This window comes from Prionailurus bengalensis, chromosome D4 (genome assembly GCF_016509475.1).
Source record: "Prionailurus bengalensis isolate Pbe53 chromosome D4, Fcat_Pben_1.1_paternal_pri, whole genome shotgun sequence".
NCBI lineage: Eukaryota > Metazoa > Chordata > Mammalia > Carnivora > Felidae > Prionailurus > Prionailurus bengalensis.
This window is the reverse complement of record NC_057359.1, coordinates 92,374,577-92,401,936: the sequence shown is the minus strand read 5'-3', so window position 1 is coordinate 92,401,936 and position 27,360 is coordinate 92,374,577. Positions and strand designations below refer to the sequence as shown.

Sequence of the window (27,360 nt, the reverse complement as noted above, 5' to 3'; positions counted from 1 at the left end):
GAGCACCTGGGGCGGTGTCTGTGGAGCGCCGGGCACACGGCCTGCCGCTCAGGGTGCACAACGTTGCCGCCCGCATGAGACACGCGTGCAATTTCCCACACAAGCCGTGTTACCTCCCTAGAAAGGGCAAAACGAACCAGAAAGACGTCCGAAAGACGTCCGATCATCATCCCTGTCGCCTGTCTGGCTGGCGCGGGTCACGGAGCTGGCATCGCGCGGCTGGTGGGGAGGCCGGCGGGCTCGGTCCCGGCGGAGGGAGCGGCCGCCGCGTGCCCTCGCCCCGACCCCGTGCCGCCCTTTCCCCGAGGTCACAGCGTTTTCTGTGACGGAGCTGTCCGAGCCACGGTCACAGTAACCACGGGTCCGCGATGCCGTCCATCCTCCCGACGCTGGGGGTGAAGGTTCGTTCACCTGCTGTCCACTCTCAGGGCAGGTCAGAGCCATGGTCACCGGGGTGGGAGGCCCCGGGAACACACGACGTCACCGCTGGGGGTCTCCTGCCCCAGAGGCGCAGTGAGCGGTCGTGACTGCCAGGGGACAAGCCCGAGCAGGAGCGGTCGTGGGGACTGCACCCCTCGCTCCTTCAAAGGTCAGGCGGGAAGGACAGAGGCGCCCGAGGGCCGTGCCGGTGACTGGGGCCGCGGGGCCGTGACGTTTGTGGGGACCGCACGGGGGGGTGAGGAGGCCTCGCCCCAACAGCGCCCTGTGGCTCAGAAGGGTCCCGTGCACGGACGGCGAGACCCTAACCGTGAGGGGCGGGCTCGCTCGTGGGGCTTCTTCGCGTTATTCTTGCCCAGAATTATATCAAATACAAATCCCGAATGAGTAACATAAAAGTTATCAAAGAAAGAACAGATAACAATAGAAATGGGAGCCTCGCAGGGCTGGGGTGGGGGGTCAAATGGCAGACCTGGGTGCCGGTACATCTGTCTGTCTGTCCTGCGGCCGTCGGTGGCCACGGGACCACAGGGGCCGAGAGCAGGGGCCACTATCCCCTCACGCCCCCGTCGGTGGAGGTCCCACCGCCAGCTGTCCCCACAATGGGGTTTGCCCGGCGGGCAGCCGGGGTGGGAAGGGCCGGCGGGCGGGGGGCTTTGGGGTGTGGAAGGCAGGCCCTTTGTGGCCACAGCCCAGGGTTGGGGGGGGGGGGCTGCCCAGCCGGCTGCAGAAAAGGCATTCTGCTTCTTTGAAAGGAAGAGGTCTGTTTCTCGAGGGGCTCAAAAAACAAAATAACTCCACATATAAAAGCAAATGTTTGCAAAAGAATCACCATTGCCTGTTGGTTTCTCTGAGCGTCGGGAGACCAGCTTCCAGGCAAAATAGTGGTCCCCAGACGGGACAGAGCTTGTAGCCGGTGAGCGCGGAGAATAGTGGGGGAGACGGGGCTTCAGCCCGAGGCCGCAGGTGCAGCCCAGCCCCGAAAACCCACGGCTCCCCGAGAACCCCAAGTGCGGTCCGGACAGGCCCCAGCGGGGCCCGGCTGCCTTGCCAGGGGGCCGCCCGCCCTGCCGCCTCTTTCGTCTGCGGCCTCCGGTGTGAAGTTCCCGGTGACAGACCTGCCCGCCAGGCACGAAAGCAACCAGGAGGTAATTAAATGCCAAGTCTGAGAAAGGCCTCCGCCGGCCTCTGGGCGCGTCTCTGCTCCTGGTGGCGGCCGCTGGGTTGACCAGGAGGCTTGTCAGGATTTCAGAGGAACCCGGTGTGACAGGGCGGGGAAGGGACAGCCGGGACTGACACCCGGGTAATCACCAGAAATGAGACCGTCTGCACGCGTCTCTGCGCCTCTGCGCCCGCGACACCAGCTATTTTTACGCAGGGCTGCGTCGTGCGGTCGACCCGCCAGGTCCCGGCTGAGAGCGGACGCCTCCGGGGCCCCTGCCCTGAGCCCCCGGCTGTGGCCGCCCCTCTGCAGAGGCCAGGAATCTCGGAGTCTCCTTCCAGCCGGTGAACCGGCCGCCCCCGGAGGCCCATGTATCATAGCACACCCGATCTCATGTGGCTCGGCGAACCCAGCCCGTTGTGCTCCTGACTGTTCCCCTCACCCTCCTCCCTCCCTGGGGGACCAGATTCGTTCCCCATATGACCCAAGAGAGAGACAGAGACAGAGACAGAGACAGAGAGAGAGAGCTGGAGATCAGACATCCTCACCTGGGGTGCCATGCTGTGGCCGGGCATCGGGAGACCGCCGACCCCTGGCTACTTCCCCAGAGTGCCTCCCACCAGGCAGCCGGGTCCCTGCCTCCTGCTCATCTCCTGGGGGTGCGGGAGCTCTGACCCCGCACCTGGGCGGGGAAAGGGATGCCTGTCCTCCTAAGACAGGTCCTGGGCTCAGGGATGGGGCCCGAGGGCATTTATTGGGGACTGCGTGGCTGGTGGTGGCGGGGAGGGGCAGAACAGCCCCTTGGCCCCTCTCTGCCTCTCACTGGCTCAGCCGGAAGAAGCCAGCTGGGTGCCCGGCGACTGAAAGCACATTCCTTTCTTGCCTCCCGAAGGGACCCAGGCTTCTGGATTTTAGTTTTTAGCTGCCAGCTCAGGTGGAGAGAGTCTGGGTCTCTTGCCTTCACGCAGAGCCTCCCCTTTGACAGCCAACTGTCTGCTACTGAGGCTGGGCCCCAGGCTAGCCCTTCCCTGTCCCTGTGTCCCTTCTCCCTAGAGAGAGGGACCTCTCTCTGCTCCTACTAGACCTCTGGCTGGTGGGTGAGAGATACCCTGCAGACAGAGGCTGGGACGTGCCCCCCGCCGCCCCCCGGGGAGGGAGCCCAGGTCAGGGGTCTGCCCACGGGACAGGGGGTGCAGGTTCCAGGCCTGCGGCCTTGCCTCCCCCACCCCACCCGCCCTACGGGGCCTCCCCCACGTCTGGAGGCCCAGCCCCAGTGCCCTCCAGGGTCTGGCCCCGCCTGTGTGTTCCAGTCATGGGTCCTGCCGTTGGGGTGGAGGCCTGGAGTCTCCCTGGGATGGCCCTGCAGACTAGTCGGTCCTGGATGAACAGGAGGGAAGCACATCCCCTTTATTTATGTGAGGCCAGCCAGGCAGCGAGAAGAGAAACAAAGCCCAGAGTCCGGGCCTGGTGGAGAAGAGAAGAGGGCCCCGGGGAGCCTGATGAAGCAGGGAGGAGGGAGGGCGTCCCCCAGACCCTTGGGCGTTTCCTGTTGGAGCCCTGGAGGCAGCGTGGGTGTGCGTGTGCCTGGAGGTCCCCGACTGAAGGTGAAGGTCCCGTCCCTGGTGGGCGCGGCAGCCAAAACCCAAGGGGACCTGTCTGGGGCTCCACCTCGGAGCCCTGAGCTTCCCGGGGCTCTGAGTGTGGCTTCTGCCCCCCGCCTGCGGGCCCCTAAGGCGTGATCTACACCTGCAGGCAGGTGACGGGCGGGAGTGCATCTTCCCCGGGCGCTGGCCCCGAGGACGCCCTCTGGAGCCTCGGGAGGAGCCCAGGATTCGAGACTGAGCTACCCCGTCCGTCTCCTGCTGTGTAGATTCCAGGTCGTCAATGCCCGGGGTGGGGGTGGCAGGACTGGGCTCTTCCCTTAACAAGCTTCTTCTCCAGCCCCATCTGTCAGACCACACTCGACAAGGAGTCACCGTGGCCCTCGAAGGCACACAATCAATCTTCGATGGAGTGTCCACCCCAGACCTCAAAGATCCCGGAGTTTAGCTCCGGATTCAACACAGCCACAAGGTTTCAATGAGGCCATGCGTTCAAAACCAGTCATGTCTGATCCCTTGGAGAGCACGGTGCATTTGACCGCATCCAAAGGAGGGAAACAGGCCAGGTGGAGACCCCGCGGCCGCCTTCCGCGTCTGGGGTTGGTCTCTGGATGTGCTCCCCAAAGTCTAGGGGGGCTGGGGCCCTGCGTGGTGGAGGTGGAGGGGAGGACCCTTGCAGGTCGCCAGCTCATTCCGCCCATGTTACAGATGGGAAAGCCGGGCCCGGGAAGGCCCAGCTCACACAGCCCGTGAGGGCGGGATCCAGCTCTGGGCAAACCGGACGGTGGGTGTTGGTTGTAAGCCACGGCCACGGAACAAGGGTGGGGGAAAGAGGGACGGCCACTGATGGCTTCCTCAGTGCTCAGTGGCTGTTTACTGGACGCCATGACATGCCCAGCGAGCGGGGAGCGGCCTGACAGATCCGGAGTGGAAGAAGCCCGGGGCTCGCGGGTCACTGGTCACCCCCCGCCGCCCGCGCTGTGCTTGGAAGCTTCCGGCACGGCCGCGGGCAGGCCAGCCAGACCGCGTCTGTCCCGCCACCGAGCCGGGTGCGGCCACGCACTGACAGGTGGGCAGGTGATGCCTGGCCCTCTCTGGCCCCGCCAGGCTCCCCGCTGTTCCCCAGGGCGTGACACCGCCCACGCTTGGCTCCCACTCCTGCCGGGGCACTTTTGTTTCTTTCCAGTTTGGGGCCGTGATGAGCGAAGCTGGGTTGAGCGCTCACGGACAGACCGTGGTGTGGACGCACGCTCAGCCGTCCTCCGTAAGCCCCCTCGGAGCGGAACTGCTGGGTCCGGTGGTAACTCTGCGCGTAACTTGATTAGAAACCGCCAACGGTTTCCCAGAGTGCTCGCGGCGATCGAGAGAGTTCCGGTATCTTCCCTCGCGTGCGTGGTGCGGTCAGTCGTTCCGCGGGTGTGGCCCGGCGTCTCCACGTGCTCCCCGCTCAGCAGTGGGAGCTGACGATGAGGGTGGGCAGGCGGGCTGTGGGGACCTGGCTGTGACAGGTGCTCAGCCACCTGCTCTGTGTGCCGTCCGTCGCCTGGTTCCAGCCCAGGCGCTCCTCAGGCTTCCGTCTCACCGCTCTGGGTGCGTGGGGCATCGTGTCCGACGGGGTGGTGGGGGGGGGGGGCGCCTGCGGCTGCGGAGGGGCATCCTGGGACCCGGAGGGGCCCCCGGCTCTGGACGCAGGGCACCCACTGGGAGGCCGATCGATTTCTGCATCCAAGCCCTGGCCTGAACGAGCCCCTGGGTGGGTGAAGGTGAGGGCCTCTGGGGCCTTGCTTTGCCCTTCCTTAAAATGGGAATACCTCTGGAGGTTGGAGATGTAAATGAGGTTGCTCTTCCCCCGGGGAGGTCGTCCTGTTGACAGAATGGTGGCTCTTCCCCAGGGAATCCTTTCAGACAGCACTACCCAGGGGTGGTCTGTGAGCCAGCCGCTTAGTGCTAAGCGTTTAGGCCAGAAAGCCACAGAAACCGAGAATGTCTTGGAGCCACTTGACGGGATAATTTTGTCTGTTGAATCTAAGAACAGAACATTGGGGCTTATGATTTGTGGGTTTCTAAAAAAATGTTTATTTTTGAGAGAGAGAGAGAGAGAGCGTGAGCAGGGGAAGGGCAGAGAGAGGGGGACAGAGGACCCAAAGCGGGCTTTGTGTTGCCAGCACAGAGCCCGACGCGGGGCTCGAACCCGCAAACTGCGAGATCACGACCTGAGCCGAGGTCGGACGCTCAACCGACAGAGCCACCCAGGCGCCCCAATCTGTGAGTTTTTGTTAATGAGTTTTTGGGGGGGCTTCCTTTTTCTGGGATTGTTCTGTGCTGATCGGAAAAAACTACCCCTAGTCTTTGCCACAGTGGGTTTGGGAAACACAGATGAAAACTGTGAATAATAAACTTTTCTCTTTAAAAAAAGCAGCATGGGGGCGCGTGGGTGGCTCCGTCGCCTGAGCGTCCGGCTTCGGCTCGGGTCACGATCTCGCGGTTCGTGGGTTCGAGCCCCGCGTCGGGCTCTGTGCGGACGGCTCGGAGCCTGGAGCCCGCTTCGGGTTCTGTGTCTCCCTCTCTCTCTGCCCCTCTCCTGCTCATGCTCTCTCTCTCTCTCTCTCTCTCTCTGTCAAAAATAAATAAACATTAAAAGAAACTTTTTTTTGAAAGCAGTATGGCAGCCACTGTCGCCGAGCGCAGCGTGGGCCCCAGCGGGTGTTGGCGGGGGTCCACCTGCCTTCTCGACAGACGTTGGGTGAGTCCGTGTCAAGGGCCTGCCGAGGTGACGTCGAAGGAGCGACCACGGGGACGCCCAGCGCCCACCCTCTGGGATCCTGCAGACCCGGGGCGTGGGCCCCCCCAAAACACAGCGGCTCCTTCACACGGTGGGTCCCCGGGTAGCCGTCGGAAGCGTTGTCGGCACAAGATCGCAGAGGAGGAGGGGTTCCTCCTTCCGTGCGTTTGTGCGACGGGTGTTTACCGATAACCTGCGAGGTGCCTGGCAGGTGCCCGGGAGACGGACGTGTTTACTGGAGATGGCAGCCTCCGGGCGCCCGGCGGCCCTAAGGTGTGCAGGGAGACACGGGTGCCCCGGGCACTGCCGGGCCCTTGTGCGAGTGGGGGGCAGGGGGCGGGCTTTGTGTCTTCCCTCGGCTTCCCGGTGCGTCCCACGATGTTCCGTGATGAATGTATGTGGCTCACGAAATTAGATTTGGAAATAAATGCGATTTCAGAAGGCTCCATTTGCATATAAACAAGGGTGTGCGGCAGGAGGCCCCTCGTAAGTCATCGGGTCCTGTCTCCAGGCCTCTCCCTGCCCACCCTGCAATGGGTTCCCGGCACGCATGCCCGGCTCCCCCAGCCCCCGCTCCCCAAGGCCCCAGGACATTGTTCCATCTGTCTGAGTGCCAGCCTGTGCCCCCGACCCTCCTGGGGAGCAGAGCCCTCCCCTGGCTCTCTGGACCCCCACCCGGGCCCCCCGCCCTTCAGCCCGCTGGCTGTCATGGGCCGAGGCCAGTAGAGCCGAGGTCCTCCTGGGGGTCGGCTGCAGGTTTCCTGGCCTCTGCTCCCATCCCAGCCCTGGAGCACCGGTCCCCACCTGGTGAGCGGGGACAGCTCACCTTCCCGGAGGGGCAGGGGACTCTGGCTGGGACGGGCTTACCTTCCACTGCGTCCTCCTAAAGATGCCCTGAGGACCGTCCCCGCGCAGTCCCGGTCACCCGGCTCTGGCCAGGCCGCACATCACTGGGGTCCTCACGGAAGGGACTTTGTGCTGCTGGCTTTCTCACCGGCTCCTTCTTCCTGTAGCTGAGCCATTCTGCAGAATTCAGCTCGGACGCCACCTACCCCAGGAAGCCTCCCTGGCATCTTCCCTGGGGCTGCCCGGCCGGCCCGCCGCTCCCCGGGTTCGGGACTTGCTGCCCCCCCACCCGGCCCCGCGGGAGATTCTCGGTTCCCCCCACCGGTGGCAGTTCCACGGGGCCTCGCGTGTCTCAGCCTCACTCTGGGCACGTGAGCGACGGGCACAGGGCGTCAGCTCTGCCCGCGGCCTCGGAGGAGTCGGTTTCCCAGGAAGCACGCCTGCAGGGAAGCGTCTGTGCCTCTCCTTGCCGCTCTGCCTGTCCCAGTGCCAAACATCTGACGTGCCCTTTTGGCCACAGAACAGTCAAAGCCAGGCTCGGGGCGCTGGCTCCTCAAGGGCCGTGAACAAATCCTAAATGGCTTGTGTCCGCGAGCTGTAAAGCACCCCCTTTGCTCCCGCTTGACCCCACACACGCGCGTGTCAGGGCAGGGGAAGGGGGCGTAGTGCCTGGGGGCTCTCCGAGCCTCCCTCCCCTGTCTCCTCGCCTCTAAAACTCGGCCAGATGCTGTTTCCATGGCAACCCTCTCTCCTCCCGAGGCAGCGATGCTGGAAAAGCCAGTTTTCAGCTTAATCTTCCTGGAAGTCTGGCACCAGGGTGCTGTTTCGGAGGAAGCGGGGGCCGCCCGGCCCGAGCCTGCCCGCCGCCTAGGCTTCAGACGTCTGCACGGTTCTGTTCGTGCCTGAGTCCTGCCGCGGAGGTCTCCTGGAGAGGACCGGGCCCGGCCAGCTTCGACCGGAGACAGATGACCCTCGGGTGGGTGGGTCTGGTGATCCCCCGCCTTCAGCTGTGTGACCTCGGGGAAGTCACTCGACCTCTCTGAGCCCTGGCTCCTTCAAGTAGGGGGAGTAACAAGGATCGGTCCCGGATAGTCGTGGGCAGAGCGAGCTCTCAGGAGTCCCGAGCTGCCGCCACTGGCCCCGACACCTTCCTCGTCACCTTCCAGGGGACACGTTGCCTCCCACCCTGGCAGCCGTCCCCCCCCCCCCCCGCAGGTGACGATCCCGAGGCCCAGAGAGGTTGAGGCGCTTGCTCAACGGCGCGCAGCTAGTCTCGGCGAGCAGACGTGCCAGCCCGAGCCTGTCTGAATTCGGGGTTCGTGGGGTCTGAGCACACGCCGGGCCGGAGTAAGCCGCGTCTTGCTGGCTGCTGTCCATCCCGGTTCCTCAAGAGGGGTTTTGGTATTTGCCTCCGAGGTGGTGGTTTGCTCTGTGGGCCGTCGGCTTAGGTTAGCGGGGGAGGTGCAAGGAGCCCACGGCGTTGGCAACTTCTCGGCTCTGGAAACATCGGCCTCCCGGCGAAGACGGTGACGCGCGGGCAGACGGCGCCCTCCCAATGTGTAGCCCCGGCGTGGCCACCGCCACGGTTCGGACGAGGGACAGAAGGTGGTGCTTGTCCCCGCAGGAGGCAATATCCCGGGGCAGTGCGCGCGGAGACGGCCCTGAGCGGCTTGCCCGTCACTACCGTGGGGCCCCCGCCCCCCGCCCGCGGGACAGCTCTGGCCCGGAGGAAGCAGCAGACGCCGGTCGCGCTGGCTTTGTCCGCTTGCTGTCCGTACGACGGGGACTCCTGGGCACCTGTACTGGGGCTTCTTGTCGCTCACAAGCTGTCCTTTGCCTCGCCTCCCCGTCTCTCTGAGCCTGAGCCTCCTCATGGGAAGAATGGGCCCGAGGGTGGCTGTGACCTTGAGCACCGTCGCCAGGGTCGTAGCGGATGGTCCCCTGGGCGCTCCCTGTACCCCTCCTTCAAGGACACACGCGCAGAGTACGGAGGCCGCGGCGTGGCCTGTGCTGGGCGGTGGTCTTTTGAAGACGTCCTCCCTGGTGGCTACTTCATGCCCCCGTGAGCGGACGAGGCCCCGTTTTTCACACGTGCTCCGGACTCCTGGCGGCTTTCCAGCGAGTCTCGCGGCGCTCACGAGTGTCCCTTGTCGGGCCGGCAACTGGTGTGTTATGCAATAGTCGGGTTGGTTCTAATGATTTTGGCTGACCTTGAGATGTGGATCAGCTGCCCTTCGTGATGTGGTGGGCCCACTGCATTTCTGGAGACCGGTGTCCAAAGCCAGCTGGTGCATTCATTGGATTTTACAGGAAAAAAGAAAAGGAGGGAGGGAAGGAGGGAGGGAGGGAAGGAGGGAGGGAGGGAGGGTGGGAAGGAGGGAGGGAAGGAGGGAGGGAGGGAAGGAGGGAGGGAAGGAGGGAGGGAAGGAGGGAGGGAAGGAGGGAGGGAGGGAAGGAGGGAGGGAAGGAGGGAGGGAAGGAGGGAGGGAGGGAAGGAGGGAGGGAAGGAGGGAGGGAGGGAAGGAGGGAGGGAGGGAAGGAGGGAGGGAAGGAGGGAGGGAAGGAGGGAGGGAGGGAAGGAGGGAGGGAGGGAAGGAGGGAGGGAAGGAGGGAGGGAAGGAGGGAGGGAAGGAGGGAGGGAAGGAGGGAGGGAGGGAAGGAGGGAGGGAAGGAGGGAGGGAAGGAGGGAGGGAGGGAAGGAGGGAAGGAGGGAGGGAGGGAAGGAGGGAGGGAGGGAGGGAAGGAGGGAGGGAAGGAGGGAGGGAGGGAAGGAGGGAGGGAAGGAGGGAGGGAAGGAGGGAGGGAGGGAAGGAGGGAGGGAGGGAGGGAAGGAGGGAGGGAGGGAAGGAGGGAGGGAAGGAGGGAGGGAGGGAAGGAGGGAGGGAGGGAGGGAAGGAGGGAGGGAAGGAGGGAGGGAGGGAAGGAGGGAGGGAGGGAGGGAAGGAGGGAAGGAGGGAGAGAGGGAGGGAAGGAGGGAAGGCGGAGAACAGGCCGCTTGGTGGGACCTGCCACTACTGAGAGGTGGTTTCCTCCAACAGAGACTGGAGGAAGAAATCGTGGCAGTGATGGGGGGTCTGTAGGGGGGTCCACAGAGCCCAGGGATGTGAGGCAGCGGGACCCCACGCGTTGGTTCCCCTGGGCGGTTGAGGGTTCACTGGCTGGTGCACCTGCAGGAATGAAAGCCCTTCCCCCACCCCCGGCCCCTCACCCCTCACCCCTCACCCCGCTGTCTTGTCTGCGGACCTGTCTCTGTTGGGATGTTGTGCTCAGAGAGCTCAGAGGCTCAGAGAGCCTCTCTGTGACGGTCCCCTCCCTCACGCCCCTGTGGGCGTCCCGGGAAACCGCCCGGGACTCGCCTGCCGGGTCCCTGGCCCTGTCCCCTCCAGGCCCACGGCACATTGCCCAGCGAGCACCAGGCCGGGTGGTCACAGCCATGATGCAACTGGGCAGAGAAGCTCAACCAGCTGTTGAAATGTGTGCAACAGTGAGCTGTCTGGTGCTAGAAACAATTTCTTTCCACTTTGAAATGCGGAGCCGTGGCCAGGAGGACGAGTGGGCTTTCGGCACGGCATCTGGACGGAGTTTGGGTGCGACGCGACGTGGCCGTGGGGGCCCCTTCGCCCCAGAAGTGTGAGAGACCGTCTTTAAGCCAATAGCACGATTGGAAAACGTTCTTCAAAGTGATCAGCGCTGAGATCGTTTTGCCGGGTCGAAACTCGTCCCGGTCCTTCTGACCGAGCGGCTTCCTGCACGGACGTCCGCCTGGGGGCCCCCAGAGGAGGGAGCGGGCCTCCGCTTGATCGTTGGGGTGCAGGAGACCGCGTGGCCCCCTGGAGGTGGAATCGAGCAGGACAAGGGACCTGTGTGGCAGAGGGTCAGCGGTTGCTGTCACGCCTGCCACCATCCCCCACCTTCTGGGCCTGAGCGGGAGGCCACCCTGGGGCTGCTTAGCCCCCGGCTGTTTGTTTTATTGGGGATGGGACCCTGCCAGCACCCGACTCCGCCTGCGACGGCCGCTCTGCTTGGGCCCGGCTCCTTAGCGTGTTCACAGGGGTAGGGGCCCCACCCTACTGACATCTGGGGTCCGGCCGCGGGTTGGGGGTGGGGGGGTGTCAAGGCAGATGTGTTTGGGTGCCCAAGGGGGTCGTGTCTGGCTCCCAGAGCCCCGTTTTCCTGCCGTGAGGGGCAGATCCTCTCCTGGCCGAGGCCTCTGCCCCGACGCGGCCTCCAGGCCGTGATGCTAATTCCCGGACCATCTGCCTGTAACCTCCCACAAAGGTCTGCTTCTGGTGTTGCTCTGACCTCTGTTTCCCCAGCTGTCATTTCAAGGAAAGTGTGCTCTCTGCAGCAGGCAGGTGGGAGAGATCTGCCGCCTTGAGGGGACGGGCCAGGAGCCAAGGAGGCGGGAGCTTCTAGAACAGGGAGGGGCAAAGGAGGGGACTCCCTGCGGGAGCCTGGCCGTGCCCACACCTGGCGTTCAGCCCAGCGAGACCCATTTCAGAGCCACGGGTAGTTAAGGTGCGTGGGGATGAGTGCCGTGTCTGTGGCTGCGTGTTGTGGCCGCAGCAAAGCCGGCCAAGGAGGGGGAGGAAAAGCCGGACCACGAGCTGAAGGGCAGGCCAGAGGGGGCCCTGGACTTAGCCGCAGGGTGCGGGGCAGTCACGGGTGCGTCCGAGCAGCCGGTGACCGGGTACAGGTCAAGGTACAAAGGGGCAAGGACAGCAAGGGGGCAGGAAGGGAGCCAGGGGGCGGTAGGTCCCCAGCCCCATCCCGGGAGAGAGGCTGGTGCAGGGAGCAGGGTCCACGGCCGGCTGCAGAGAAGGCCTGGCACTAGTTTATGGGATTTTACGGCTGAGTTGGGAGGTTGAACTCGGGTGGTGAGGGGTCGCCCCTGAAGGCGATGCTGCAGGGCTGTGGCGAGATGGGGTGGGGGGAGCGGTCAGGGGTCTGTTTGTCCCTGTTGGCTGGGGAGGGGTACCGATCGGGTCTGGGGGCGCTGGTGTCCAGGAGGAACACGAGGGGCTGTGGACTAGCGAACCTGAACCTTCGCCAACAGATGCACCGCCCCCCAGCCCCCCGAGAGCCTGCCGGAGCCCCGCCGGTCCTGGTCGGCCCCTCTGCCCTGGGCTGTCGAAGGAAGACAACGCAAGGAGGGAAGAGAGGTACTTTGTTTTGCCTCTTCCGTGTACGGGCCCCCGATGGGCATTCCCCGAGGACTGTGATCCTTCGTCCTCAGGACGACTGGGGAGGACGAACCCTTGTCACCGTCCCCACTTTGCAGGCGAGGAAACCAGACCTTAGAGGAAGACGTCATCGGCCAAGCCCAGACGTCGGCTGCCCCGTCCACGCCCCCCAGATGCTGCCCCCCGAAGGCAAGAACGTGAGGGAGGCAGAGTGTCCGGACAGAGGAAAAAGAGGGGGGAATGTTCTCTGTTAGCATTCGCTGCACCACGGCACCTGCCAGCACCTACCGGGCACGGGGCTCCGGAGACCCTGTCTCTAGAGGCTCCCCAAAGAGGGGAGATTCCACAGACGGGGGTCTCTTCTCAGGGAGGCCCACATGCCTGTGTGTATTTACACGGACCGGCCCCTTTCGGTCACGCCAGGGTGGATCGTAGGAACCGGGTCCCCACTGCGACCCTCCGCGGGAGTCCCGCCCAGGCAGCTTGGGCACAGAGAGGAATGCATCACGAGCTTCAGCTGGACAGCGGCCCTGCCGTCCGTTCCCACCACCCTCTCCCTCCCCGGACGCTGGCCGGGCTGCCTGGCTGTCTGTCTTCTCTCTGCGGCTCAGGTTCAAGGTTCCCACCGTAGGGTCTCAGGTCCAGCACCGCGCTCGGCACCACCTAGTCATTCATTCGCCCGCTAATTTGAGGGCCCACCGTGTGCCACGCACGTCTGTGAATGAACAACTGAAGGAACGAATAAATGCTTGCGATGCAAAGTCTGGCTCCGTTCTCCCCTCCGCCCCCACCTATCCGGATATGTCTGGGCCTCAGTTTCCCGTCTGTGAAATAAGGGGTTTGGTGACCTCTGCGTTCCTCCCTGCGGGGCCATTCTACGACTGCCCAAACACGGCAAAATTCAAGGGGTTCCGGACGGTTTTGGTGTATGCTTTAGGCGGGCTGCTCAACCGCTCTGTGCCTCGGTTTCCCCCTCTGTAAAACTGAGTCCTTCACGCTCTGTCCTCACGACCTGGGCTCTGAGAAGACCAAGCCAGGCGCCGCTCCCTGGCACCCGGCGTCGCTAAAAACCCCACGGCTGGTACTTACGGCCGTTGTGACGAGCGACCTGGGGCTCAGACGATTCCCCACCAGATGGCTCCTGTCACGGCCAGATGGACCTTCGGATGGCCTTCTCCTTCTCTGCAGCCCCGCCGGCCCCACGCTCCCCGAGAGCAACCCACTCCCCCGTCATCTCTTTAAATATTTACACGGGCGTGATGCAAGGCCGGGCGCTGATGGCCGGGCGCTGACGGCCCGGTCTGGCACTCAGGCCCCGGTGGCAGCCTTTCAAGCTTCATTTTGATATTTTGTTGGAAGAAAATTGACCCAGAGAGAAAGCAGAAGCTTTTAAGGCATTACGATGCCGAGAGCTTAAACAGACCCGGCAGGAACTTCACTTAAGAGGAAAAGGGGCCAGCTCTGCGAGCCTTCCCCTGGACCTGTACCCCCTGGGCCTCTGCAGCGGGGTGGGGGGAGACGGGGAGGCCCGTGATTTCATGACAAACGAGGGCCGTCTCGGGTGGACGAAGCCCTGGACTGGAGGGAGGCTCCACACCCCGGGTGGTCAGCGGGGGCTGCCGATGGCTTGAGATTTCCTGCTGAGGCCTGGGCTGGGAGGGGTGAGGCAGGGGTGTTCTGAGGTGACTCTGCTCTGCGGGGCCAGGAGAGCTAGGGCTGGGCTCTCTGGGGGACAGGGCCCGGCTCAGAGGACAGTCCCCTGCCCACAAAAGGAGACACGAGACCAGAGACAGCTTTTGGCCCGGGGTCAGGTGCCTGGACACACCTTGGCCCGTTGCTTATAAATATGATAAATGACATCATCCCCCTGCAACTCGGTTTCCTTATCTGTAGACAAGGCGATCAATGTCCGGCCGGCCGGCCCCCCTGCAGGGTGAGGGGGTCCGGGACAGTTCAGAGCTTAAGGTTGGTGGACGCGACGCTGCGTCCTGGGTCTGCTTCTCTCATGGCCCCGGGGACCCGAACCTCACTTGTCCCATGGGTACGGAGCGGGGTGGGGGGTGCTTACAGGGGTCCCCTTGTAACATCACCGAGATCCAGGGACGTGCCTCACGTGAAGCCACGCGGCCCTCGCGTGAAGACGGCCCTCCAGAATGGGGATGCCCTCCTGCCCATGACTGGGGCTCCACAGCAGGCACCAGCAAATGGTGGGAGCGCCCTCCATGCTCTCCGAGCCCGCTGGGACCAGAGCCAGAGACCGAGGCCCTTCCCGACCAGCAGCCGAGTTCCGCCTCAGCAAGGACACGGCTGCTGATCGAGGATTCTGTGAGTAGGCTTCGGGTCAGGGCTGACCTTTGCTTAGCAAATGCTTTTCCAAGACATCGCAAAGCCATTACGCCAACGAGTTTTCCAGGGTGATAGCAAAAATAGCTTACGGAGCAAACATCTCTAGAAGCACTTACGAATGTCCAATCGAACCGCAGATTACTTGAGTGCTAACTCCGATAAATTCTTGTCTGTTCATTAAGAAAGTTCTGGAGCTACACGGAGCCCTCTGCAACCCACGCAGGGGACAGGGGACACATCACCAGGCTGGGCCACAAAGCCAGGTGCACTGGCCGTGTGGCAGAGCAGTGTTTCCATTAGGTGTCCTCCCTTCTAGAAGAGTCTGGGCATCAGAGTCCCTGCTGGTCCCTTCATCCTGAGCCGGCGCCCCCGGGGACGACGCCGAGGAGACGTCCGGCCAGGCCCACGGCGGCCCTGAGAGGGGACCCCTGCTCCGGCTCCGCACTCACGATGCCCCTTCTTCTGCCTGTTATTAATGAGATAGTCGGTTTGGCCTGGAAGCAGATTGTACAGCTAACTAATGTGTCTGTAGCTGAGAATTATTTATTGCCTGTGATGGCTCTGCCCGGGTTTTCAATACATAATTCATATTTTGGAGAATTCTTTTTTTCCTGAGCTCAGAGCTGGGAGGAACACGAAGCCTCGAGTCAAGGCCACATGTGAGTGTCCCCAGCACGGGGAGGACGAGGCCTTGGCTGGGGATGCGGGCCGTCTACTGCCAGACGGGATGGGGTGCTGGCCGGGGAGCCCAGAGGACCCGGGGGAGCCTTCTGGAGCTTCATGCCCCAGCCTCGGTCTGTTAGAAGAGAGACTCGGGTCTCCAGGAGTAAGCTTCCTCCTCCTCCTCCTCCAATTCGGAGGCTGCTCTCGAGGCGGCCCTCCGTGAGCAGGCAAGCCAGCCCTGGACGGCGGGGTGGTTCTCAACAGAGGGCAGGAGAGCCGGGGGCGAGATTCGGGGATCGCCGCCAGCGCTCGGAGAGGAACTCAGGACGGGTGGTGACCTCTGATTATTGGAGATGTCCCCCGCTCTGGACTAGCTCTGCCCGGGGCCAGCTTTCTGCTGGAAGGCTGGGCCTCACGGACCCCGGCGTGTCTCCTAATCCCTTGATTCTAAAGCGATCACTGTGGCCAAAATGCCCCGGAGAGCAAACGTAATAAGAAAGGAGGCTTTGAACAAAATTGCTACCGAGAGATCAAGCGAACTCAGTTTGGGAGGTTTTCTAGTGGCGGGCGGCGGGCGGCTTACCTCCGATGATGAAAGCGGCCGGGGCCCCAGCCAGCACCTCGGGTCTGGGCCGTAAATCCCGGCTTCTGTCGTTTGCATTCATTCTTGTAAAACCTCAGCCTCAGAAGGACAGCGGGAACCACAATAGCTCGGTGAGGATGTGAGCAATGATATTAGGGATGAAAAGGATACAGTCCCGGTCTGTGAGGGACGGGGTGGGCAGGGAACAGAATGCCTGGAATACAAAAGCGTCAGCAGAGCTCGGGGCCAGACGCAGACGTGTGATGGGAGAGACCACATCCAATTGCACCGAGACATCTTAATCCGAGCTCATTTCTCTCCTGCGGACTAGGGGTAGGTGGTGGCGGGGCCGCAGGAAATGGGAATAGCTCTTTAAGGAGGGCGTGTGTGTGCCCGTGCCGTGCGGGCATTTGCGTGCGTGTGTGCGTAGGTCTGTGCCTGCGTGCGAGCACGTGTGTGTCCTATTTGTGCCAGCACGTGTGCACTGTAAGTGTGCCTGTGCACACAGGGGTGGGTGTGGTGCATTTGCACGCGTGGCCGTGCGTGCATGCCCGTGTGTGTAGGAGCGCGCGCGCGTGGCTTGCATGTGGTCGATGGTGAGATATCGAAGACGTCCGTGCATCTCAGGGATCTGTCCTGGGGCCCGGTCCCGCGGGAGCACCAAGAGGGTGTCACAACCCACCAGGCACCTAAACTGTCAGCCGGGTTGGCCAGTGGCCTCCGGTGATAGGCGGACTCTGGCTTCCTCGGGAAATGCAGCCAGGAGGGTACTTCCCAGGGGAGGTGTGCCCGGCGGTCTATACCCCCGTCCCAGGCCAGGGGCCGCCCCCTTGTGGGCGTCCCAGCCTTGGGGAGTCACTCCGGGGCATCCAGCCCTCCCCCAGGCCGGAGCAGCCTTCCCGCCTCCGCACTGTTGACATTTGGGTTGGGAAATCCTCCGTCGTGGGGCCAGCTGTGCATCGCGGGAAGTTTCGAGCATCCCCGGCTCCATGAGCTACAACGTTGGTGGCGCCTCTCCCAGTGTTACGGCCACAAATGCCGCCGGCCGTTGCCAAGTGCCCTCGGTCTGGACGTTCACCTGTTCAGCTTCAGGGCCCGGGCTCTCGTGGGGTCAGTCGTTAATCGGACAGGGAAACACAGACCACGGAGCGGCTCAGCTCTGTGCCAGGCTCAGCGTTGAGGCTTTGGGTACTCTGACAGCCAGCAAGGCCAGGCCCTGCCTTTGGGGCTCAGGACAGGGCAGGACAAGTTTGCCCCCCCCTTCATTGTCTGGACGCCGATACCGTCCCCTCCTACTCCCAGAGGCCGGTGTTTGTGTCCGTCGTCCCTGTCCTTGGGGCCAGGTCAGCCAGCTCCGAGGCTGGGATCTGCGGGGTGCCTTTGCTTACTCTGAACCCCTCTCAGGGCCTCTGTAGCTTTGGACTTGGGTCCTCTGCCCCCGTGGGGGGGCTGCCCCTTTTGGGGCCAGTGATCGTGGGACCACACGGACCGCTGTCCCCAGAATCCGTCCGGTCTGGCCATCTGTCTGCTCTTAGGGAAGCTGGACACCCAGCCATTTCCCGGGGTCTCAGCCAGAGCTACCCAGGGCTCGAGTGTCGCTGTGGTTGTGCGGTCGGGGCGCCCAGGGTCTGCCTCCGCTGGGCCGACGGGAGCCTGGCTCCCCTTGGCCGCCCGGAGAAATCTCCCTGACCCCACCGAGCTCTGGGGGGCGGGTACGGAGCCCCGGCGCACATCAGGCAGCCCCCTGAGTCTGCTTTAGGGGAAGGTCAGGCCACACCGCCCAGCAAGGCGTTCACCAGGAGAGACGCCGGCCCCGAGTCCTAACAATTTGCTTTAGCACTAATTCTCCCCAGAGTGTGGGCGAGCTGAGCAAAGTTAATTCAATAATAAAAAGCAAGCATTGCTTCATCCGTAGAAGACTCGGTCTCTCCCGGCTGCCGAGTCCGGATTGGATGGAGGCTCCAGTGAAGTATTTATTTCCGGGGCGTGGTGTCTGCCCTAACGTGGGGAGGAGAGGACAGCAAGGCCTTAGCTCGGACCTTTCTTACCCAGTCCTCCACCGATGCTGGGCCCTCTGAGCCTGTGCTAATCAGGTCCCAAAGATCTGACACATCTCTGGGAGGGGGGGCGGGGGTAGATACACCTCACGGCGTCGCTCAGGGACCAGCTCCTAACTCAGGGCTCGGACTCCCTCGTCTGGTCACCCAGCTCTGAGTCCGGCTGAGAAGATTCCGAAGGGGTAATGGGAGGAATCCGGGCCGTGATCGGGCCACACGCAGAAGAACCATCTTGGAACTGGCCTGCTATCACCCAAAGTCAAATCCATTTTTCCTGAATTAGGCTGAGCTGTGATTATGCCCCGTCTCCTTGGACCGCTGTCATCCCTGGGGCTCTGGCGGGCGCCTTGCCAACTGTCTCTAATTAACCATCACAATGGTCCCCGCGGACGGGGTGGGCTGAGCCTGGGGGGTGGGGGGCGGGGGGTGGGAGGAAGGAGCCGTGGAAACAGAGCCCTCCACCTGCGGGGGGATGTGAATAATTCACATGCCGCCTCCGCAGGTAAGTGCGGCCTCTGGGGCTGTCAACTGTTCGGGGACATCTGAAGGCCCCAGGCTGGGACCCCTCCAGTGGGTTCCGCTGCTTCCTGTCTGCGCGTCTCTGAACAGCTGGCCTCTCTGTTATAAATGCCACCTCGCCGAGTTGGGGAGGCCACAACAGACGACACAAGGGACCGAGCTTGGAGAGCTGTAACGTGCGGGCAAAATGTCAGCTCCTCTGTTTGCTGAAGTCTGAGCCCAGCAGGAGGTGGTGGGGGGCAGCGGAAGAGGCCAGAGACCGTGTCACCCTCCACTGTGAGGCTGGGGACGCGTGTGAGGCTCGTGGGACCCTGGTCGCTGTGTCCGCAGAGTGGGTGGGTCCTGAGGCTCCCCAGGCCAGGCGGGCGGGAGGGCCGCCGGCCGTCAGCGGGAAAGGGGGGAGCCCAAAGCCAACGCTGACTCTGTCTTCCAAGGTCACGGTCACCTTCCCACAGGAAGCCCTCGCTCAGACCACACCCCTCCCCGGCCGGGTGGAGTCCGGGTTTATGAGGGGCCAGGGTCACCCTTCAGACAGTTCCGATCTTGGTAAGCTGGGGCCATCGGGATTGCACGAGAGGGGCTCCCTGTATGGTCGTCCGTGCAACAAGTGTTTATTAACTTCCGACTGTATACAAGATGGCGTGCCTGGGATAGGGTAGGAATAGAGCTGGCTCAGAGAAGGAGGCTGTGCTCTGAGTGCTATGAAGCGGACAGGAGGCCAAGCACCGGGGCCCCGGGTGAAGTGCAGGGCAAGCTCAGAGAAGGAGAGAGAATTCCAGCCAGGAGAGGCTTCCCGGAGGAGGCGGCCCGGATGGGGGGTGGGATTGGGAGGTGCACCAATGGGGAGAGAAGGGAGACCTGAGGCTCTGCTCAGGACCCCAGAGATGTTTTGGTGGCACACAACGACAGAGATGTGCCCCCTCCCAGTGCTGGTGGAGATCTGGGCAGGGTCTGTCTGTCCTCTCCCGGCTCCTGGTGGCCCGGGGTCCCCCGGCCTGCGGCCTCCTCACTCCAGCCTTCAAGGGCAGCCTCTCCCAATCCGTCTGCTCCGTCTTTCCTCAGGATCTCTGCGTGTGAAGCCCCGTCCTCCCCGCTTAGAAGGGACCATGTGGCCGCCCACCCTTGGTGCTCCGGCGGCCCGACGAGGTGGGACAGTCGGGTTGTGGAAGGTTTGGGGGGGGGTGAACACTCGCGCACAGGGTTTTGCCTACACCCTCATTTCCATTTGTCTGCCATAAACGCGCAATCGCGCGGGACCGTATTGTGGCGCCCGCTCCGATTCTAGAGAAACCGCCGGCCTGTTGTCCAGAGCGGCCACGACGTTTCCCACGCCCTCCAGCAAGGTCTGCGTGACCCGGTGTCTCCTCAGCCTCCCCAGCGTTCGTTGCTGCCACGGCTTTTATTTTAGCCGCTTGGATAAGCCCGAGCCCTCCTTCTCAGCTCCGTTCCCCCGGCCTCGGTTTCCTGGACTGTAACTTGGAGAGATTCCTCACCCCGACTAGCTCAGAGCTTTCTCTGGAAGCCATCCAGGCCGCGAGGAGGCGGACGCTTTGCAAAAAAACCTGCCTCCACCAGGGTTCTGTCCCCAATTCCGCGCAGGCAGCGAGTTTAGCCTGGCCGTGGGAGAAGGGCTCTCAGAGGAGGCGTGACTGGAACAGGGACAGGACCGTCACGGAGAAGACAGCTCAGGACCGGGGCAGGAGTGTGCTGGGTGTGCAGAGCCTCCGGGGGGGTGGCCGCCTGGCCCTGGAGGGACAGAGAGCAGCTCAGGGTGGCCAGTCCTGGAGGGAAGGAGGTGGCGGCACCAGGGCGGGAGAGGCGGTGGGGAAGCAGGGGACAGATCTGGGCTATATGTTGGAGTGGGCGGGGCTCCCGAGGCTGGGACGGGGTGCAGCCAGTGGGGGGACGGAGAGCCCCCGGCCGCGTGGATGGTGGAGCCATCTACCCGAGGAGGGGAAGCCCGGCAGATGCAAGCCGTGGGGTGGGGGTTAGGAGTCCCGTGTCAGCTTCCATGAGCCGGTGCTCCCCACGCCGATTCCCCTCCTCCCCAGGTGAAATCCCAGAGCTACTTTGGCCAGACTCCCCCGCGGCTCAGGTGTGGCCGTGTGACCTGACTTGGCCGGTCAGCGGCACGCATAAAAGCCGGTGCAGCGGAGAGCCCAGGAGGCTCTGGGAGGCAGGTGCTGGTGACCGTGTCTTCAGAGTGCGGGGGCAGTGCTGTGGGGCTCCCGACACCGGGTCCCAGCCTGATGAGCGGGGAGCAGTGGGAGGCTGGGGCAGTGCTGTCTCCGCTGGACCGGCCAGCGCGTGGGTGGACGGGCTCCGGCCGTGTGTTCCTGGTGGCGGCATCCCCCCCGGAACGTCCCACCTTCCCGAATCCATCCGTGGTGCCAACACCGGCCCCCAAAGGCTGTCCCACCGCTGAGAACAGAGCCCCACATCGCTTCCCGCATAACTGTGTCCAAGAGTCCCTGGCCACCTGGCTGCGGCCCGGGTGCTGCTCGAGGCTCTTGGTTCCTTCGGGGAGACCGGCTGCTCACCTCCACCGGCGGCTCTACCTGTGAGGCTGGGCGGGCCCGTCCCACGGCGGGTCGGGGCTCACGGCCAGGTGTTGCCAGACGCCCCTGGGCTGGGTGCCAGCAAGGTGGGTGGCCGTTTACGGCCGGGCGTAGCAGAGACCGGGGCGGGGACAGTCCGCGTGAAGTCCCTGAGTGAATCTAGCTCGGCTCCATCAGCAAAGCGGAGGGGCTGTCGCCTTCCTCCCAGCAATTAGGGATCAGGGAGCCCTCGGTAAACCTGCGACCAGGCAGAGGAAGCTGGGGGGAGGTTTCTGGGGGCATCTGCGGACCCGCGTTGTCCTTGCCCAGGGAAGACAGGCCTGCCGCAGAGTCCCTCCAGCACTCCCCACCCCCAGGCCGCTGCCCTGCTTCCTGGGCCTGGACCATAGGCCGGCTCCTACCCTGGGGTGTGGGGGGTCCTCCTTAACTCCCGGGGGCCCCGTCTGAAGAGCCGTGACGCTGCGGACAGCTTCTCCTTTGACCCATGGGGCCCCGGGCTCCAAATGGGAGTTTATGAAGCGTGTGCGTGAAGCGTGTGCTCTCAGTAAGGGCTCTCTGAGCACATGGTCCTGCGTCCCCCTCCACCAGGCAAGCTGTGTTTCAGGGCGTCTGTCAGGCTGCCGGTAGGAGGTGGGGGAAGATCCGAGCCAGCCCCCGCTGTCTGCTTGCTGCCGTGCCGCGTTGCTGGGTCGAGGAAGAGCTAGAACATTGTAGAACATTCAGCTAGCCTTTGGCTCCTCAGCTGAAAGCTTCCCCTTCCTGCCAACTTGGGACTGGATGCGGCCGGGGCAGGGGAGGTGTGTGGGGGGGGGGTGCATGGCCCTGCCTGGAAATGGGGTTGCCTCTCTCCAGCCCACCCTGCTTCCTGGAGTTGAGCTTGGAGGGTGGCTGCAGGACCCCCAAAGGCTGCAGGGCGGACTGCCTTGGAGCTCCTGGGGCCCCAAGGCTTTGTCGCACCTCCTTGTGCAGAATCGCACGGGCTTCGGGGCATGTAACCAGAAGGGCCGACTGGGGCCCGGACTGCCCGGAAGCCCCGTCTGCTCCAGCCCGTTCCCCCCAAATCCCTATGCTAACACCGAATCCCTAACAGGGTGGAGTCATGAGGTGGGACCGTTGAGATGTGATCCGGGCCATGAGGGTGGGGCCCCCACAAACGAGATGAGTGCCCTTAAAAGAATTGGCCAGAGAGCTTGCTCCCTCCTCAGCTGCCACGTGAGGTCACGAGGAGTCGGCCACCTGCAGCCCAGAGCCTGACGGTTCCGGCACCTTGGTCTCAGACCTCCGGCGTCCAGGACTCAAGAAATAATTGTCTGTCATCGATAAGCCCTTGGTGACCCACCTCGCAAGGCTGCACATGAACCTCTCTCTCGCATCCCCTGTCCCGATGGGACCTCGCGGCAAACACGTGGGGCTTCCGCAGGGCAGCGGGGGCCGAAGCAGCTTGCCTGGGGCACTTACAGCGCCCGTAAATCTCTCTCCTCTCCCTGCAGCCTGGACCGTGCCCCACACGTGCCCTGGGTCTCCCTGGCGCCTCTGACCTGCGGCCCCTTCCAGACGGCTGGAGACTTCTCCCCCAGGGACACCTGCGGGTGTGAACAGTCCATTTCAGGTGGGTCTGAGGCGGGGGCGCCGGGCGTCAGCAGGGAGGGTGGGGGATGGGCTTTCTTGAGGTTCAGCAAGCAACGAGGGCCAGGACCTGATAATCGCCCACTTTGCCTCTGGGACCCACAGTCCCCACGGGTCTCAGGGCAGTTCAGCCCATGGTGCTGTGCTGGGTGCCTGGACGCAGCCACTGGCAGACGCCGAGGCCACTGGTCACGCTTTGCTTCTGCGGCGTGGGGCGGAGAGAGCCGGGAGGCGTGTCGCTTCAGAAACTGCCCATGGCAGGGCCCAGGGGCGGGGCCAGGTGAAGCAAGGGGACTGTGTCCCGCAGCACAGAGCTTCGCCTCCAGGGGCAGGGCTGTGTGGCTGACCTCAGCGCTGCAGACATTCTCAGGAGCGCCTGCCCTGCTGTCCCGGGCTGCCGCCTGGGGCCGCCTGGTCACTCCTACCTGCAGGCAGTCGCTCTGCCTTTGTCCCCTGCCGCTGGCCCCTCTGCTCTCCCCGAAGTCCCCGTTCATGGGCCGGGGCTCAGCCGTGTCCCCTTCTCCGTCCGCAGGTCTCGACGGCTTCCGGAGTCCCTGGCTGCTCCTGGGGAGTTGCTCTGCCTCCTGCCTCGGTCATCCCGGCCTGCGCCGGCTGGGAGCCTCTGCAAAGCTAAGTTACCCGCCTTTTGTTGCGACGCGGGCCCCGGAGGACTGAAATCGAACGCGTGGCTTCTGTGGAGGGAGAGGGAGAGAGGCGGCTAATGAGCGGCTGTGCACATCCCAAGTCCTGGGGGTTAATTCCCAAAGAGCCGGATCAGAAACATGCCTAAAAGCCCAGTTTGATAAATTTCCAGGACGCCAACCCCGAGTGGAGCTAGGAGAGCTTGAAAGGAGGCGAGGTGATTGATGTGTTCCTCTTTGTTTTCACTGAAGCTGTGGCTGGGCCGCGGCTGGGATGTGGCTGGGACGTGGCTAGGGGCATGGCTGGGGCGTGGTTGGACGTGGCTGGGGGCGTGGCTGGGGGCGTGGCTGGGGCGTGGCTGGGACGTGGGTGAGACGTGGCTAGGGATGTAGCTGGGGATGTGGCTGGAACATCGCTGGGCCGTGGCTGGCACGTGGCTGGGGGCATGGCTGGGCGTGGCTGGAACATCGCTGGGAAGGTCTGGGATGCGGCTGGGGCGTGGCTGGGGGCGTGGTTGGGGCGTGGCTGGGACGCGGCTGGAACGGCCTTTGCAGAGCTGTCTCTCCTCCGTTCTTCATCCTCACTCCGTCCGCCTTCATCTCCACCTGACCCCCCGGGACGCTGACCTCTGAATTCCAGGATGGGCGCACTCAGCAAGGCCATCCTTCGTGTCAGTGTCCATCCCGAATCCACGTCCCAGGAGCCCGGGGAGCTGACCCCAGTGCGGCCTGGCTGGACCGCCAGGAGGTGTGGGGACAGGCTGCCCACCGTGGAATCAGGGCTGCAGCGCTGGGCAGCGGTCACGGCCGGCACCCCGCGGGCCCTGGGCCCAGGCATGCCCCGGGAGCGGCAGGAGGTGCTGGTGCCGTCGGAGCCCCTGGGGTTCAGTCTCCGAGCTCCCCCAGAGAAACTGGGGCCAGCAGGACAGAAAGCCTCTCAGAATCCTGGAGGCCTTTCCGCTTCCTGAACCCCTCGTCCACGTCCCGCTTTCCGGTGTCTGCATCCCTACAGACCCGTGCTCTCCCTCCAGGATGCCTTGAAACCCAAACAAACAAGACAACTTTTCCCTGGTCCCGAGCCCTGGCGTTCCTGTCCTTGTTAATATTCTTCCCCTTGTGCTAAGTCTGTTTCACGAAACAACACAAATAGGCCCGCCAGCCCCAGCAGCCTCCTGGGAGGGCGCGGGAGGAAGAGCCAGCGGGCAAGCCGGCTCATGGAGCCTCCTGAGAAGCCGGGGCGGCGGGAAACGGGGTAGGGTGGGGGGGTGGGCAGCAGCCGGTGGTATTGGCCGGACAGGTCACAGCAGGGCTCCGGGCAGGAACTGTGGGCCCCCCGCCCTCTGCTACCAGGGCCCACCTCCCTTTCTCTCTCTCTCCTCTTGCCCCTGCAGACAAGGCCACTCCCAGGCCTGCCCCTCTCCTTTCTTGTAGCCTCTCAGGTCCAGGGGCCAGGCCGGTACTCCCGGGCCAACGGTGGGTGCCGCCCAGCCCTACTAGGGACGGAGGGGATTAAGTCAGGCAGTCCAGGGGTTCCATTCCCGGCCTCACCATCTGTCCATGGAGGATGAGCAGAAGGGAGGAGAGAGAGGGGGAGGCTTGCAGCCAGGCCAGCCCGCCCCCACCCGGCCTCTCTAGAGGTGCCCCCCAAGATCTAAGCAACCCAGCTCCGCACTTGCGAAAGATGCCGTCCACACACCGCTGGGCCGAGCCACCGGGGGGCCACCCTGTGCCCACCCACATGGAGGGGACCCAGCCCCAGCCTGTCCCTGTGCCCCTCACCCCCAGCCTCCCACCACCTGCGGCTCTCCTCCCCATCACCAACTGCGCCCCTGCTGCGCCCTCGCCTCCAGATGGTCCCCTGGGTCTGTCGTCCCCAAAGCACAGCTTTTGAAACATACATCCCAGCCCCGTCTGCTGTTGTCACCGCTGCGATGATCTCACCCAAGGCGTGTTTACTTATCTGCTTATTTATTTATCCGGGAAGACACAACGGTGGCGGGGGCTTCTTGGCCCCTCGAGGCTGCCCACAGAACGTGAGGACAGATGCTCTGTCCCTCCTCCACAGACCCAGCAAAGCCCCGCCTGGCTGTGGACCTGGGCAAGCCCCGCCCCCCCGTCGGTCCTCGGTTTCCCCTGCTGTAAGCTGAGGGGGTGGAGCTAACTGAACTCATCAGACCGCCTCCCCCTGATCCTGATTCTGACAGTTTGGTCAGCAGCTGGCTCTGTGCCCATCCCTTCAGGTGTTCAGGGTGTGAGCCCTGTGCCAGCTGATAGTGCCCCCCAAATTCATGTCCATCTGGAGTCTAGAGAGTGACCTTATCCATCCCAGATCGGGGCAGGCCCTGCATCCGAAGACTGGTGTCCTTACGAGAAGGTAGGGGATGCAGACACAGAGCGACAGGCCATGTGATGACAGAGGCAGAGAAGGAAGGCAGGCGGCCACAGGCCCAGGAAGAGACAGGAAGACTCCTCCCTGGGAACCTCCGGAGGGGACACCGTGATCTCCAGAATGGGGGAGCCACCCCCCATCACAGGTGCGAAGGGAAACCCAGAAAGACTACCACCGGGAGAGCCACCGTGTCCCCCACCTGTGCACAGAGGGGCCCCACTGCAGATGGCTAGTGAGCAGGAGGCGCCCACCCCCCGCTGGGTGTCGGGACAGGCTCCCTCGAGGAGGCCACTTTGTCACAGCTGCTCAGTCCCACGCCATGAGTGTGTTTCGTCATCCCTTGAAGGGGAAGGTCACTTGTTCTGGCCCTGGCTCCTGTGTAGGGCCTTCGAGGAGACAGGGAGACACTCCTCGGCTAATTCACGCCTCCCGGCAAGTGGCTTTGAGCCCTCCTGCCTGGGCTCGCCTCGGGCTGCGTCCAAGCACCTTCCTTCTCTGTCTGTGGATCCGCTGAGCAGTGACTCCGTGCCAGACAGGGGTGAGGACAGGAGAAATGGGAGGGCCATGGCTCCAGTGGAAATGGCAGCCAGCCAGGGTGAGATGAATAAGGGACAGCAGACCCCCAGGACTCACAGATCATTTATTCACTCCTTCATCAAACACTTGGTGGGGGCCCTTGATGGGTTTGTGCTGAATCCTGGGACACGGCCCCTGCCCTGGGCTAAGGGACATCTATCCAGACCCGTGAAAGGCCGAATGTGGTGGGGGGAGGGGTGTCTGCCTCCACCCTCGTGTCCGGGACAGACCTTGTGGGCTGAGCGGGAGGGATGGGTGGTGGAGGGCAGGAGGTGTGCAGAGACCCAAAGGCACATGCTTGAGCCATGCGGTGGTGTGTGTGCAGCAGCAGGAGGGAGGGGACGCCAGGCCGTGAGCCCCACGTGGCAGGTGTCTCTGGAGGTGGAGCTCAGGGGCCCGTTCGGTCCTGAGCAGATGAGGGGCCGCAGACAAGAGAGGCTCCCCTAGGAGTGTGTTTGATTGCCCCGTGGGGACAGAGTGGGGGCAAGACTGAGGTATGGTGACGAGGCAGGCATCATTGGTGTCCTCCAGGCAGAAAAGGGACAAGGGATGAGACAGCGGAGTGACCACTGAGCACCAGAGCTTGGAGATGGCAGCGTGGGGTGGAGCGGCTTGGCGGGTGGCGAGCAGGCGACCGCACATGGGAGGGGTGTGGGGGAGATGGTGCCTCCCCGAGTCCTGCTGGGGTGCCCTCCTGTGCCCCCACAGCCCCGAGCCCGCACCGAGTGCTTGGCATCCCTGTGGCCAAGACAGATCCGGTCACCACCCTTGGGCTGCAAGGCTGCTGGGTGTTGGCATCATGGGGTCTGCCTGTGCCTGTGGAGGGGGCGTTCTGCAGCCAAGGCGGCCAAAGGCTCTAAAGCAACGGGCCTCCCTGGCGGCGGTGACTGCCTCTGTTCCAGCGATTGCTACCTTCCAGAAATGCCCCCAAATGTAGCTCAGTGCCGGTTCTGCATGGCCAGCTGCGGTCTAGCGATCATTAATATTAATACCATTCATTAATATTGATAATGTCAAATGGGCTGCAGCTCAAGTTATTCTCAGAAGCACCCCGAGGGCCACCCTGCTACTCAGATCAGGAAGCCGGGCTGTTTGCCTACGTCACTCGGGTCTGTGGGCAGAGCTGGGGTCCACACTCTGATCTGTGTGGCCTGGAAACTGCAGCTGTCCCCTAAACTCCGCCCTTCCCCCCAGCAAGTAGAGTTGCCCCGCCCCCTAGACTCTGCCCCACCCCCCTAGATTCCTTCCTACCCCCTAGACTCTGCTCCACCCCCCTAGGTTCCTTCCTATCCCCTAGACTCTGCCCCACCCGCTAGACTCCTCCCTGCCCCCTAGACTCCGCCCCACTCCTTAGACTCCGCCCTGGCCCCTAGACTCCACCCCACGCCCT

At 63.7% G+C, this 27,360-nt stretch overlaps 1 long non-coding RNA gene across 1 annotated transcript; it reads left to right on the top strand.

Moving 5' to 3' along the window:
- Window positions 1-15,293: 15,293 nt before the first annotated feature.
- LOC122474746 lies at window positions 15,294-23,214 on the top strand. The gene is made up of 3 exons (XR_006295001.1): window positions 15,294-15,937; window positions 22,229-22,347; window positions 22,897-23,214. It is a non-coding gene; the product is annotated as an uncharacterized LOC122474746 (long non-coding RNA).
- Window positions 23,215-27,360: the final 4,146 nt, after the last annotated feature.